The sequence below is a fragment of the Metopolophium dirhodum genome, chromosome 3 (genome assembly GCF_019925205.1).
Source record: "Metopolophium dirhodum isolate CAU chromosome 3, ASM1992520v1, whole genome shotgun sequence".
NCBI classification, from domain to species: domain Eukaryota; kingdom Metazoa; phylum Arthropoda; class Insecta; order Hemiptera; family Aphididae; genus Metopolophium; species Metopolophium dirhodum.
Window position 1 is genome coordinate 6,394,976 of NC_083562.1, and position 16,190 is coordinate 6,411,165.

At 31.1% G+C, this 16,190-nt stretch overlaps 1 long non-coding RNA gene across 1 annotated transcript in view; it reads left to right on the plus strand.

The window, feature by feature from the left end:
* Positions 1–15,929, plus strand: part of LOC132941183 (uncharacterized) — a 37,002-nt gene extending 21,073 nt beyond the window's left edge. Inside the window, exons 2-3 of the long non-coding RNA XR_009664139.1 lie at positions 7,869–8,012; positions 15,534–15,929. This is a non-coding gene — a long non-coding RNA (uncharacterized LOC132941183). The remainder of the gene's footprint in view (positions 1–7,868; positions 8,013–15,533) is intronic.
* Positions 15,930–16,190: the final 261 nt, after the last annotated feature.

A 16,190-nucleotide genomic window follows, 5' to 3' on the forward strand; every position in this document is an offset into this window, starting at 1 on the left:
TATACGCACACACACATGGCACACACATATTATATAATACATTGTATAAAATCGCCTTTATTCGTCTTCTCCCTTCACACCACATCCACGTCGTTGGATGATTCCAATTTCGTAGTGAATTCCAATTTAAAGTCGCTATGCGATCTGTGATTACATATATTATATATAATATGTACACGCTTATGTATATAAATAGCGCAACGCGCGAAAACTATGGAATAATTAGAGTACGTGCGCATAATAAACATCATATTATAGGTACGATTTATAAATGACAGAAGAATATACCTTATACCATATCTAGTAAAGGCGTAGGCCACGTGTTACATTCGATAAATATTTGGGAAAATAAACCTATAGTATACCGTTTTACGAGAGATTTATTAATTGTTATGATAATTATTCAATATTGTATCGGTAATGACATTACCTAGGTACGCTAGTTTCCACAGACAAATAATAAAATCTGATACGTCCACCCAATTTTCGACAAACCCGATAATGAAAAAAACGAGTATACGCGGCCCTTAATGATAGTACCTATACTGAGCACATTCCATATTCGATGCGTTTAGTCGTCTAATTCGAAATAGCAATAATCAAAAATAGGTAGGTATCTTCCATTATTTTACTCCAAGCGACACGCGTTATTGACTAAATGTTTTGTTTGTTATTGCAATTGCTATGTATGACTCGGTATTTGTTTATCCGACTGCGCTGCAGAACAAAAAACGGGAAAGACAAATTCCGCAAAAGAAATATCGTAAAAAAAAAATCGTAATTCTCCTCCCCATTTTAAGCCAATATATATACAGTCAACCAACAGGTATTCACGCGGTGCCGTTTACTCCGTTCGTCGTCGTCGTGTGTGTATATATATATATTAATGTATATATATTAATGTATAATGTGTGTGTGTATCGGTAAATTTCTATTGTGATAACATATATATATATATATATTTATTTTTTTTTTGAAAAGGGTATTCGCTCAGACACTGCAGCAGCAGCAGTCGGACGACAAGTGCATTCTCTTCGATTGTTCTGCAGCCTGTAGATTTTTAAACCCTTTTCCCTTCGCCAACCCCTTTTTCAGCGTTCGCATTGTATGTGTGCATCGTGCTAGTGTATAGTGCTCATATATATATATGTGTGTGTAGTGCGTATATAATAATATATAATATTATATAGGATTCGCGTTATATGGCCATTATTATTATTATACGTGTCTCGTTTTCATCGTATTTATACCCGGTCCCCGCAGGTATAACAAATTTAACTCACCTGACAAAAATGTCCGTGTTGACTTTTGGGATCCACCGACCGACCATGCGCTCGCTGCTCGCGTGTGTGTGTAGTTTCAAAGACGGTTAGACAGGATACGTTCATTTTGTTAATCAAAACAGATAGGCACTGTCGTTGCAGAAATGGATATCGTGGAATTTCTAGTTCGCTTTCCGTCTGATGTTTAAATCATTTAGACCGACAAAATAATGTTTAATGTAATTTTTAATAGTCCAAATCATGTTTTAATCATTATTATTTTAGATAAATGAAATTACAACACCTTGCGCATAACAAATAATAGTACCTACGAAATATCATCGTGCATTAGTGCTGTTGCAGGTTTAACAATAAAACAAAAATATGATCCATATGACATTTTATGGGCATTAGTACTAGGTATATCACTTATTGGTGTTCGTATTAGATTCTTGAAATTTGTTGTCATTTAAACGTAGGAAAATGTCTGCATAAAATATTATGTGTTTCATAACCTTCAGTACCTACCTATATAATGTGACGGATTGACGACCCGAACGGATGTCTCTAATACAACCATTATAATATTGCTAAACCTGCACAGTTGACCGGTACGATAAAAAGTGAAATCTTGTATATAAGTGTCGCGTCTTTAAATAAGATCGATAATGCAAATAAATCGGTGGGGCTGAAAGTAACGTGCGATTCCGCAGTGAAATTATAGGAAATATTGAAAACTGCAAAATCCCAACGAACGTATTACGAAGATTGAATATTTTTCCACTTCAATGAAACGCGCATAATACCATTATTAAAACCAATGCACATATTATCCATATCGAACGTCGTTTTTATGTCGTATTTGTCTCGTGCTGTATACAGCAGCTGAAAAAAACGCGTTTTTTTATTTTCTAAGTGACTGCGTGCGGTTGTCCCGACACGTCCTTTTTACGCGCTAAATCGAATCGTCATGCTCCAGGGCGAATCGTGAAAGATAGCTAGTTAAGTTTTGAAGGACAACCGTCACATGCCAAAAACATTTTGATTGTATTATCGACGAATAATAATTTCGGTCTAGTACAATCGTTTTATATTTCGTACGATTTATATTGTTCCATACGTTGTACGCGTCCGTTTTTTTTTTCATTAAATATTTAACAGCGTTCCTATATTTTATATTATTACGTCATAAAGTCAGTATTCCATAGTCTTTATAGAAATATAGGTAACTTTACCTGATATAAACGGACAATCGAAGGAAACATTTATAGTTAACGATTGTACAAACAATAGTGTTAAAATTGCTTATTGTATTATAGATTTTAACGAAAAATATGTCTTAACCGCGTCAATACACATCCAATAGTGTTACCTATATATGGTTATTGGCTATATTATATTATTATTACTATTATTATTATTATATTATATATTAGTATATATAGTATACCTACCTATATTTTTTATATTTAATGAAAACTATATAATTAATCCAATAGTTGAAGCTTTCATGAATCGGTTTATTAGCTATATCAACGGCTGACATTTTAGTACTTACGTCAAAAAAAAACTAACGACATTTCTGACACGTTCCGTTATCTGTCACTCTTTATTTTATAGAGTAATATTCGCTTCCGATGCCGAGCATGACGTCTTCCTGACTCCTGCAAAATGAAGACATCTTGCACTTCTATTCGAAAACAGATATAATATAATGGCGGAAAATTGTTTAAAACATGATTACATGAATTATTGTTTTTTTTTTTATAAAATATACAAAATGTAGTGTCCACTACATACAACAACTAATTAACGAAACCGGCAGCAATTTGGTTATATTTATTATTAGATAAAAGTATGAATATGGGTAAAACCTAAGATTTGCCGGATAAACCTAGGCTGTACACTGTACAGCCTGCCCTAGGTAAATGTCCGAATTTCGGACTTATTTCAGTTGTAAAAAACCGTACACTTTATCGGCTCATTATTTAGCGAAATACCGCACCCTGCGTGTGGGTGAAATCCGTATGAAAATGGTTATAATTTTGATTTTCGAAAGTCCATCGTTTTTCTGTCATCATTAAACGACCAGTTATAAGTATACCGCGATTGTTTAACCAGTTACCAGTCTGATGCTGCTGCTATACAGATCGTCATGTCGATCGCCGCGCGTATAATATTATATAATGACGATAATGTGTTGTAACGACCGTCGTCCGAAAACTCCCATATGTATAGACACGTACGCGTAGTGTTTATTTCTCGGAAACGTCGTTTATTTATTTTTCGTCGGGACGGCCTCGGCGTTTCGTATATTATGTTATATATTATACATTGTGTGTGCGCCTATACGTACCTATATAGTATTATATAATACTTGGTGTATATATAGGTAATAATATAATAACATATATATTATTATTATTATGTATAGGTCGGAGAGCGCGCGGTGAAAAGAATAGTGAGAGGGCGAAGGAAAAAAAACCGAAATAAAGTACCCGGTAGCCCGTAAACCCTGTGACACCGGTCGCACCCGACGGCAGCCGACATGTATTATGCGAGTGTACCATGGCCGGCCATTGTCCACCGGCAGCGGCGGCGGCGGTTCACGCAACCCTATATTATTATCATTATTATTATTATTATTATTATTATTACTATAGATAGATGCGACTGCCACTCGTAATGTTGATATACGGGCATTCCGTCGTGTGTGCGGTGCACACTGTGTATGTGCCGACGACGATGATTTTTCGGCATCGACGGACGGCGACGGGTGGCCGAGAAAGGGATGAGATGCGCGTGATATACATAATAATAATAATAATAATAATATATATTATATACGACACACGCACACGCACACGCACACGCACATACACACACACGTGTGGATAATATAAGCCCGAACACAATAATATGCGTGTACGTAATAATACCAATAGCAATAATATATATAACGACCGCCACTGCAGTAGTACATACCTTATGATATTATGTTCATCCGGCGGCGGTCAGACGAGCGCAACCCAAAAACAGCGTGAAGTCGTCGTCTCGGACGGGTTGCATATTATTATTATTGTACAACTCTGCTACCGTGTTACACGTGCGTCTCGGCGACCCGAGGCCCTCTGGCGATGGAGAAATCCGAGAAAACCGCAGTCGAACACGACGTTTACACAACGGAGAAGCGATGTTATAATATATTATTATAATGATCGAGAGGTGGAAATCCAAAACGTTTGTAATACCGATTCTTCAGGAGTACCGAAAATGTATCTATTATATTTTTTGCATCTCCTCTTCTAATCTTCTAAAACTACATATTATAATACAAGTCAACCGAAGCCCAATAAAATATGTGATGTGCCTGCGTATAATTACTATAATGAGTAATAACGATTAAGAACTATGCGTAGGTATATTATAAGCCCTATTTTTTGGTATTCGTAAATTTTGGCAGTAGGACGCATTGGATTATTATTATTAAACTATATAAACTATTATTTGTGAAAATGTTAAAACTTGTATCATGTCATCCATTATGCGAAGTCGAAAAGAGGGGCGAGTACACTTATTATACGAATTGATACTTATACTTAGCAAAAGAAAAGTAATTTCTTAAAATAAACACCAGTCGTTTTTCTAACGTATGTAGTATTACAGCAATCGGTGAGGATTATCCCTTAAGTTTTATTTTTATGATTATTTTGTGATTTTGATTAAATATGATTATGCTGTGTGGTATTGAACGTTGTGATTTTGGGAAAACTGCAGTGTGGTATTTGATGTATAGAAATATGAGGAATGAACGACGACCTTCTTTTGAAAATTTTCTGCAACTGCCGTATAAATAATAGAATTATAATTTATAATAAAATACAGTAAATAGCTTATGAAAATAAAAACAATTTAATACCACCTATTTTTAACGTAAATACGTTTTGGGATGGATACACAATAAAATCCTTCTGACCGATTTTTCGTAAGATTTTCGTTGTTGTGGTTATTTATTATCAAAAACATATATACGATTCATATAGATTTTCTCGGCAAAGGAAAAATACCGAGTAGCGTGCTATGGTATTTTTTTTAAATTATGACTTACCTATTACGTTATTCATGATTGTGAGTATATAGGAATTATATAAGGAATTTCTAGTGTACCAAATATAGACTCAAAAGAGACGGGTTATGATAGAATATAAAGTGCAGGTAGACGAAACGTAAAAAAAGTGAATTTTGCATTACACACTAACTTAACCAGGTTCTATCAAATGATCAATATTCTATAATAATAATAAAATACAAATCGAGTACAACACTGTCGTACAAGAATAAGACATATTATATTTCAAGACTTTTTTCCCCAGACAATAATATCGTATTATACCGGAGGAGACGATTGTTGCGATTATTGCGAAAACCTCGCGGCTCGTACTTGTAAATGCATATTATTATCGATATTGAAATCCAGTAGTATTATTTCGGACAGATTTGATTTGGAGAATGCGCTGCAAAAATACCGCAGCAGTGTGTACAATGATGACGACGGGGATAGAATGCGATAGAACGCCATGTAAGATCTGTGTTTCTGGAAACTGCATAGTACATACCTATATATATATGCTTAGGAATCGGACAGTGGCGGTGGTGCCGTGTTTACCATGCAGGATTTCTGTGCAAAAAAATATAAATGAATAAGAAAATAAGTGAAACGCGTGTATTATTTAAGGTTCGTATTACGTATAAAGACGAATTGTTGGGAACACGACCCTTTTGCCGGCCGTCCGAGCCACCTTTTGTTCGCGGGGGAGAGAATATTGCCCCCGCCGACGCCGCCGGTCCGTGCTAGTATTTCGCACAAAGGGTACCCAAAAACCCAACACAATTATCTGAAAGATGCATCTTTAAGACGTTTTCGGTAGTGTTTTCTACTTTTTATATAATATTTATTTCGAAGGGGAGTTTGTGTACACTATGATGCGGACTTTTGGTCATTTCACCCGTTTCCAACTATATACATACGACTATAGTACTATACATTGTAATCCCTATACAAAAACCTGGGTTCGAAAAAAGATTTAAAAAAATAACACTTTTCTCGAAAACGAATTCTAATGACTACGCTGAACAAAAATACAAATCACTACCTAAAAATGTTGTAATGCAGATCTTATTGTGTACAACGTATACCTATCGTATATAAATATGTATAATCGTACATAATATTATACTTCACTATGTTACATTGATATTTAAATATTAAGATCGTTATGCATGTATTATAATTGTATTATGCACTATAGTTGTTAATAATTTATAAATTAGGTATAATAATAAGTATCTTAATATATTATATAATTGAGTAAATTTAAAAAACACAAACATTTTTATCTCAGATTTCTTGTGGTTTTGTATGGTTATCAGTTAATTGATTATTATTTACATAATATAGCTACGTCTACTATTTAGTGTTGCACTAAATGATTTTAGATTCTGAGCGAAGCGATGAACGTATTGATTTTACAATGATGTGTGTTTTTTTTCAAGTCTGTTTAAGTCTGATAAGTAGTAGAAATAATATTTCGATTTTCAACTTCGATATATTTTTCAGTGGGAAAGTGAAACTAGTTGGTGCATTGTGGAAGTCAAAATGTAAAATTCCCAGTAGTTTTCAAAAGCGTCAGGAAAAACAAAAAAAAAATTAAGGAAAAATGGGAAGATTAAATTTTTATAAGAGACCGAAGTTAAATTTTTTACAACATTCGATTTCTCATGGAGCAATTTTCTTATTTTGTTGTAATTCAAAAACGAATAACTGTAGATCTTTGAAATTTACACAATAATATTTGTTTTATAATTTTTGTTTTATAATTTTCCATACTTGATAACATTTTCAAAATATTTTGATTTGTTTCAAGTTCTTTAGGGACATTTTCAATTTTCAATTTTTTTTAGTGTTTTTTACCTATAAATGTCAATTAAATTTTATTCGTTTGGTTAAAAAGCTTAAAAATGTATTACAAGGCTCTTTACATATTGTTTCAATATCAGTTTAAAAATATTAAATGCACATAGGCAAAATTCTTTTTTATTAGAATTTACAGTTCAAATTTCAACAAAATTTATCATATTGAAAATTTACAAATTATTTTGCAGTGTTCATTTTTTATAGTTAAGACTTAAAGATTAAAAATTTAAAATAAGGTTCCACGTAAGTAGTTCATTCTGTAAAAAAAATCTAAAATGTATAAAGACGGTTTTTGATATATAGTTATTTGAAGTTCAAGTTTGGACGTAATTAGATATTTAAACGAAGAAGAAAGATTTTAGTTTTATGTTATAATTTAAAAATATTATTCGTGGGTGCTTGAAATTTCTAAAGTATATTATTATATACAAATAGTATTGATTCAACTTACCGGCTACCGTATTAATAATAATAATATAAATATCATATAAAATATCCTTGGCTGACAAACCGTCTCCGCTCAAAATTGTTTTTCGTATACAATGATATTATATCATTGAATTCAAATTTAAAACAATGACTCACTTGTACAGCAGAGCAACACCTACTTAATCGTTTTTTTTTTTCAACAGATCAATGAATCAATATTATTGGCACAATCTTTACTGGAGTTCAAACTTTTTTGAGTGAGAAGTAGTACTGGATAGATTAAAATTATCTATATAAAATATTCCAACAAACGTAAAGAAAGATACTATACAGTCTACTTTTAATATGTAAGTAACTTAAACATACTTATTCCTACAAAATATGTTGATGTGTTGAGTTATCATTAATAGTTTAGCACGCAAAATTAAGTATTTAGTTTGAATTACAATATTATAGTACACACATATTATAAAACATAAATATTATACTTTATGATATTAGATATAATAATTTGATATACATTCTGTAATATCAAGTTTAATAGCTTCAACTTGAATTAACTATAAATATAATAAACTGTTAAATACTTATACTTACATTAATAAATTATTTTCCTTAATAATTTCTGGATTTCAAAGATATAAAACCGGAAATTAGCTTCTAATTGGCTATATTGCCGAAGGACTACGTCATTAAGTAGTTACTAAGTAGGTAACTGTAACGGATGTATTCAATATTTGAATTCAATTATCAAAAATTGCATATGAAAAACCGATTCCAAACGTAAGAAATTAGGGTCATCAGTTCTTCCTATACCTAGGTATATACAAGTAATTACTCAATTTGAAAAGTTCAATAGTTTTTTCCAAAAAATTGCATTTATGTCAATACCGATTACCGATTTACCGTAGAATGGTTGGAATAAGGGTTGCGTGGTATATAATCATATAATTAGCTTAGTCTAAATATTTTGGAAATTGCATTGTGTAGCCGCGCAGGTATGTACAATGTGTATACAGAATGATAATAAAGTAGTTAATAATATAAGAAATTAAAAGTAGTTTCAAGCCTCTACGAATTACGATTAATATTTTTTTAAGTTCAAAAAAATATCAAATAACTAACAGCGTTTGAAGAAAAATCAATATTTTTAATTCAAATATAGATATCTTACTACTTGGTCAATATTTTAACTTAAACCTCTTATAAAGAAAACTGTGTTTATAATATTTATTCAATATTTTTTAATTCGTATAAGATATAATCTGTTACGGTGAACCTTTTCTTATGTTTTCAAGTTTTCTATCGAGAAACAAAAGTAGAAATGTCTAAATATTACTAATGTAAATATTTGATGAAAATATCAACCTTTAGGCTTTAGGATTATTAACTCCTGAAGTATAACAAGAAACTTATATCGATTTTATTTATGAAACTATTGCGTAAATATTCTCTTTTTCCCGCGGTTTTTTGTTAGTTTTTCATATACGAATTTAAAAAAACTATATTTATTAAAAAAAAGTTCTGGCATTTCCCTAATTTTGAACCTACTGACAACATTTTCTATCAGAAACCACTACCCAAAGTTGAAAATTGAAACAATTTTTCTGCTCAAAATCGTGACGTTGACAAAAAGAAGACCACGCGTTATTGTATAACCAAAACATTCGTTTAGACTCTAAACTTTTGGTCAGAAATTTTGAATTAAGATATCCTATGTATATTATATAGTTTGGTACAACTGTGTTTTAAAATATTTCGATAGTAGGTTCTTATTTCAAAAATGTTAATAAGACAACATTTGTAACGGGGACTAACACATCGAAATACTGATAGAACTACATAATAATGTTTGGATTTTGACAAATAATACATCTCATTCAATTACAAAATGTAGTTTTAGAATTTTCTTCGAATATCTACTAATTAATTTGTTTAGTTTTAAATTTTAAATACAATATGTGTGAATGCTGATAAGTTTCGATTCGCTAATAATATTGTTTTGAATTAAAACAAAATAAGTAAAATCGTTATTTTTTTGATTAAATAATCATAATACAATTTAAATAAACAACATTTATAATATCTAGTAATTGCTTATACGAATGTTAATAAAAACGTCAAGTCTCAACAGTCCAGTAATTTATTTTTGAATTACAAAAGAGTAAAATTAATTTTATTTAAAACAGGTTTTGCGTAAAAATTCCTGGTTTTTCCAAATTGTTTTTTTGTTTTTCCTGATTGTTTTATAAAGTACTGAGAATCTCATAAAAGTACCAACTAGATACAAAATGCTACCATAAACCAACCTCGAAATCAAAGATCAAAGCATTTTTTTTACAAAACAGTTGAAGGAAAAATAACAACCCATCGTTATAAAATCAATATATTTAGAATGTAATATAAATTAACCTTTTAATTAGTTGTTAATGCTCCACTTTTGTAAAAGAGTAATAAAATATCTAAATGTCTAAAATTATTAAATATTGTTAACTTTTAAATTAAAACATAAAATTAAAAATATAATTTACTACATTTGGTATAATATAACTCATTTTAACCGTCCTTTTTCCTTTATAATTAAAAGTTATTTTACATTTCCTCTTTTATTATTATCTAAAGCAATAATAATGCCAAACATCTAATTCAAAAGTTTATTAATTTAATATTAATATTCTTTATTCAAGCAAAAAATATAAAATTAGTACAAAACTAGAATATAATGCCAAAGTGTATAATACATGCAATTCATTTTTATTTTGTAAAAGATTGGGTATGAGCCAAACTTTGAATGGGTGTTTCAAGGATAACTTTTAATCGGTACTTGCTATTCACTTTATTTATGGATTCTGGAAATGTCAAGAAGTTTTACTGTTGTTTGCTCATTTCAGTTATTCTCCAAAAAGCAATATCATTCAAAATACATTAATAAACAGTATTAAACACAATGCATGGGATGTCTATTAGCAAAAAATTAAGTTTATGGAATTTTCGACATTTTGGGACGCTCGGTTTCTTAAACAGTTAAACGCCCAGTTCATTAATTTATTATGTGGCTATATGTATAAAAGTAATGTGCATTGATAATTCAAATTACATCAGACAAAAAATTATTAACAATCTAAATACAGTTAAAAATTAAGGTCTGAAATACATATTAACAGAACATTTTTAAGGAAATGAAAAGAAATAATATATTAATATATGTCTATATTTATTGGTTTTTACTATACAGAGTGATTCACCAAGAATTTTCACCCCCATTAATTCCTTTAATCATGGATTTATTCAAATTCTGATTCTTGGAATTTTTAAATATAGGTGGGTTATCTATCTAAACACAATATTTTAAAATTCTTGAATATTTTGGTACTACGCTTAAGAATAGTGTTCTGTGGTGATACAAAATTATGTTTTTTTCAAATTAAAACCCCCTAATTTTTACTATAAATATTATTTAGCGGATAATTTTTTTGAAAATGTTGATGTTAGTACTTAATTAAAATTCAAACGAGTATTGTTTATCATTTATTAAAATGTTTATATTATGTATTAAAGAAATAGTCTTAAAAATATATAAAGTAGATAATATGTGATATATATATATATTGAATATTGAATTTAGTATTTATTATAAATGATCACTATTGGACCATTTTTGCAAACTATTATTATGTTGATAAATATTAATCACTACAAATTTCGAATCAACATATCCCCCCTCCCCTCACATCTTCCAAACCCATTATCATTTATCATGGTACCTACCTATTATTGTTATTATTATTATTATTATTTGGAATTATTATCCAAGGTTCACAAAGTTAAATAACTCAAAAACTATTATTTATCGAATTTGTTAAAATATCGGATAAATAAATGAGTTCTCATTTGAAAAACAGAAGAAGGTATCCCCCCCTCCAGAACATTCTTTACGCATTATCAAAAATTTTAAAAATTTTAAAATATGGTCTTTACTCATAAAATATATTTAATAAAATTCCAAAATTCAGATTTTGAACAATTCCATTATTGAAGAAAAATATGGTGAGTATGCTTGGTGAATCACACTGCAGTACATAAAGAAAAACTATCGAAATTTTCATTAAATTGGATTTCGTCGTACCAAATAAAGAACTTTTCGTTTGTTGATTTTAATTTTTATTTCAGAAAGTATTTAAACAACATTTCATTTTTATTAAAATTTGAAGAATTTAATTTTAAGAATCAAAAAAATAATAAGAAAATTGAAATCAAAATTAATATACAGTCGCAATATGGTATAATCATTGATAACTCATAATATTATATTATAGTCGTGTTTAACCGAGTTTAGATAAATATATATACCTGCGGAAATTGTAAAAAAAAAAAAACCACCGGCATAGGTATTATACAACTGGAGTTTACTGGTAATAAATCATCATTATTTTATAATAATAATAATAATCGTCGTTCAACATTGCAAATACTTTCTTATTATTCGACCCGATCGCGGAATTTCAGCCGTGTATAAATCTTGTATGGGTATAGGTACCAACATTTGCTAAATGCTAATATAATATGTTAGTGTTCAGAGTGCTGTATATAATGCACATATAGAAGCAGCACAACAATAACGGTTAACCCGACACAAGACTTATTGTAATGAGAATGAAAGGACACGATAAGGTATAATATAATAATATGTGTACACGTCATATTATGGAAACAAAATTGTGTACGACCGATCAAATCAAATAATAAACGAAACGTTGACCGTTCGGACGTCTCGGGCTCAACCCTCGGCGGCGTATTTTATAGGTATATACCTATATACCACTGTTATACTATTACACTGTGTTGTAGTCGGAGGTTGGCGCCGACCATTCATTGTAACCGCGAGCATTTTGATCCAGATCGATCGTTTCTTTCCGCTACACAGAATTTCCGTTTTTCATTCTTCCTGCAGATATCGCGGGCCGGCCAAAAGAAATACCGCTCCGCTGCCGCCGCCGTATCATACATATATAATTGGAACTTAATGGATTACAAACATCGATTCCGATTTTTCTGTTGTCCGCATTGTGTCCGTTTAACTCTGTGTCCGTTTGTACGTCCATTGTTGTGCGGGACCGATTGCTACAAACACGGCTCGCTCCTTCGTCTCCGTCGCACACGCATTCACTCCTGCTTCTCTGCCCTTCGCCGTCATCTCCACCTCTTACTCCTTCTTCTTCTTATACCTACACGCGGAGGTCCTTTATGCATACATATACATTATATATATATACACGGTAATACGTTTTCCTTCTTTTTTTTGGAAACGGGTGCTCTTTTATGTTGTAAGAGACTGCAGCAGGGCCGCTGCAAACCCCGAGCGCACACGTTTAAAAGACGGTTTTCGGAGAGGAGATGACCTCTGTGACACAACGTTTAGCCCTTTTGTCGGGTAAATAATATGCGCAACCCCGCCGAAACATCTGCATCCGTTCGATGTCCCCGCCGCCGCCACTGCCGACCTGCAGCAGGCACAATCGACTGCACGCGGGCATTTTTTTTTTATTATTATTTTATTCGTATATACGTTTGTGCGTGCGCTCATATCGGACAATATATATTATATATATACATATATTTATACATGACATTACGGCATAAATCAACGGTGTGTCCGAGAGACTATACGCACACGAAACCCGATCCGGCGATTTTACTCGCCACTGACGACCTATTGAAGTCTTCGTCGAGAATAGGCGTAACAGACGGTCGCGGACAACGGAGACGTCCCCCTCTACTTGATTCGTCGGTCGTAAAAACCCATATAAAATAATGTGCACACTACTATAATAATAATGAATGTCCAGAGGTAAGGTGGTGGCCCGTGTAAAGAAGTGAAATTTATTTGTACAGGAAAAACATTTCTTGGAATTCAGCGTCACAATACATAATTTAATACCTGTCACTAAATTTTGATTTGTAAATTTGTATTTGGTTACGAATATTGAAAAAAATTCCTTATCAACACTTTATAGATGCGTAACCTGATATGATATTAATGCCTTTATAAAAATCTTATGTAGTTACTAATTACAAACACGGAGGCATACCTATACATACCAAACAAACGTCTTGAATGTTAATAGAAATAGGAATAAAATATGGACCTACAAATTTTTATTCAAACACAAAATATAAGTGTTGTAAAGATAATAGCACACAAAATGCATGACAAAATAATCAATTCTTTAAAAATACCAAAAAATAAAATAAGTATATACACTATTATAGTGTGATTATAATTAGGTAGGTATATTATCTATTTATTTCAATGTCTTAAATGCATCGTTTCTATTCTTCTGAAATTAACATAATGTATTGTTAAATACACTATCATAAGAAATTTAAAAAAATACGTCTAAATGTGTATTGATGGCTCGTAAACACGTAGAACTGCAGAAGTATGCTATATTATATAATAATAGATTGTATTGATCATTTAGCTAATCTATAAAAGTGAACGTTCGAAAAGAAAATACTTAAGCAATAAGCAGTTTAAGTTGTTAACTTCTTATCATGAGACAAGAAATGTCGAGTAATTCTATTTTATTAAAAGGATGACCCCGTACTTATCTTCAGTTCTTCAAGAATAAACTGACATCTATTACAGTATGTTAAAGTACAAGTAACACGGTACACCTTATAATATAAAATATACTACCTACAAATTTGTAATAAATAATAATAATAATAATAGTTATTATTATTATTATTATTATAGTATAAAATAGTTATGTACCTGATGATCATCTGATAATTCCTGATGATGGTACAATATAGAATTTTTATAACAAGTTATACAAGTACCTGATAACTAGATCATAGTTATTAACCCTGTATAAGATGAGTTCGCATACACTCCGAAAATTCACTAGATGATAACGAATTTATGAATACGTTATTATAATATTGAATAAACATAGTATTTGTTTTGGTAAAAATTATCTAAAAATTATTATTAAGTATTTAAGTGCAATTATGTAATAAATATTTATTTATATAAATTTAAATTTTAAACGGGCATGTATGTATGAATTTAAACAGTAAAATTATATAATATTATACAGAATAATTAAAATAATAACATTTATCATAAAATATATAATTTACAAACAAAATCTATACTAATATAATTATTAAAAGACTCAACAGAGTTAAAATTAAATAAATCGACTTGCACATCATTAATAAATCTCGTGGATCAATTTACAGGTGCGACAGGGCGCCACAGCATAATTAGTTTTTTGTGTTGAAATATAAAAAGTTAACCTACTTTAACAACACAGGACGTAAAAATTAAAACTATTTATTACTTCTGGACAGGTAATAAAATATACATGGACCAATTTTTATAATAACTTCAAAATTAATAATATTTCTCTATTGGCAGCATATTTAATGTGTTCAATGTTGATCAACGGCTTACATTATGAATGAGGTTGACATTATTATAGTACCTATTCGAGAACGCTACTTCGACACGCGTCTTAAAATTATTTCAAATCGATATGGCATACTGAAAATCCAAATACTGTAATACATTACACTGTAAAATCCACTGTCTCTCTGATCAGATCGTATAAGCACAATGTCAATTGCCGAGTTTACACAACAACCCAAAATAATAATAATATACGGTGCAACGGTAAAGAGTTTTTCTTTCGTTTCAACAATGGTTAACAAGGCGTCATATGTTTGTACGAGGTTATGTTGTGCTATGTGACACGGTGGTATGATTAAAAAAACACGAGCCATCTGCCGCAGCAGCAACAACGGTGTTTTTTTTTTTTTTTTGGCGCGTGCTTCTCTTACTTGCCGTTTTTTACCAGGAGGATAATGGGTGTTGCAGGCGAGATTGCGTTTCGACACCGCTGCCGATTGTTTCCAAAAAAATGAAAAAAAAAATGGAAAAGAAACACACCTGTCCCACGCGCCTTTGTGCAAATTATTTGGGTCAGGAATAGGCGCCTAGCCATACGAAGGTATGTGCAGCAGCAATAATTCGATATTTTATAATATTATATCTTTGGATTTTATTTAATATCTTTTTGTGTGATATTAAACGAAACCTCGTGTATACGCATGGTGTAATTTTTAATTGGTGTCAAGGACCACCTGTTCGGCACCCCGCCAAGACTCGCGGAAAATTAGGCCTTTCCCCTTGATGTACCGCACACTTCAAACGGTACCTATATACCTATATATAAATTGAAAAACCTAACGGCTGCCGTAATAATTACAGGTTTTCGGGTCCAGGGCCGTCAGATGGTTGCGAACGATATACTTCCGGAGGTTCGATTTGCAAACTGTGCTCATCTGGTTTGGATACCTAAGCTACCTATGTATGTATCTTGTGTATATAAATATATATAGTATAACTCTAATGATTAATGTTTAAACAATGCGTTACCTGAAAAAAAGATAATTATCGTTGAAAAGTATAATTTATAGTTTATTATCTATTAATTCATCCGACATGAACAGTT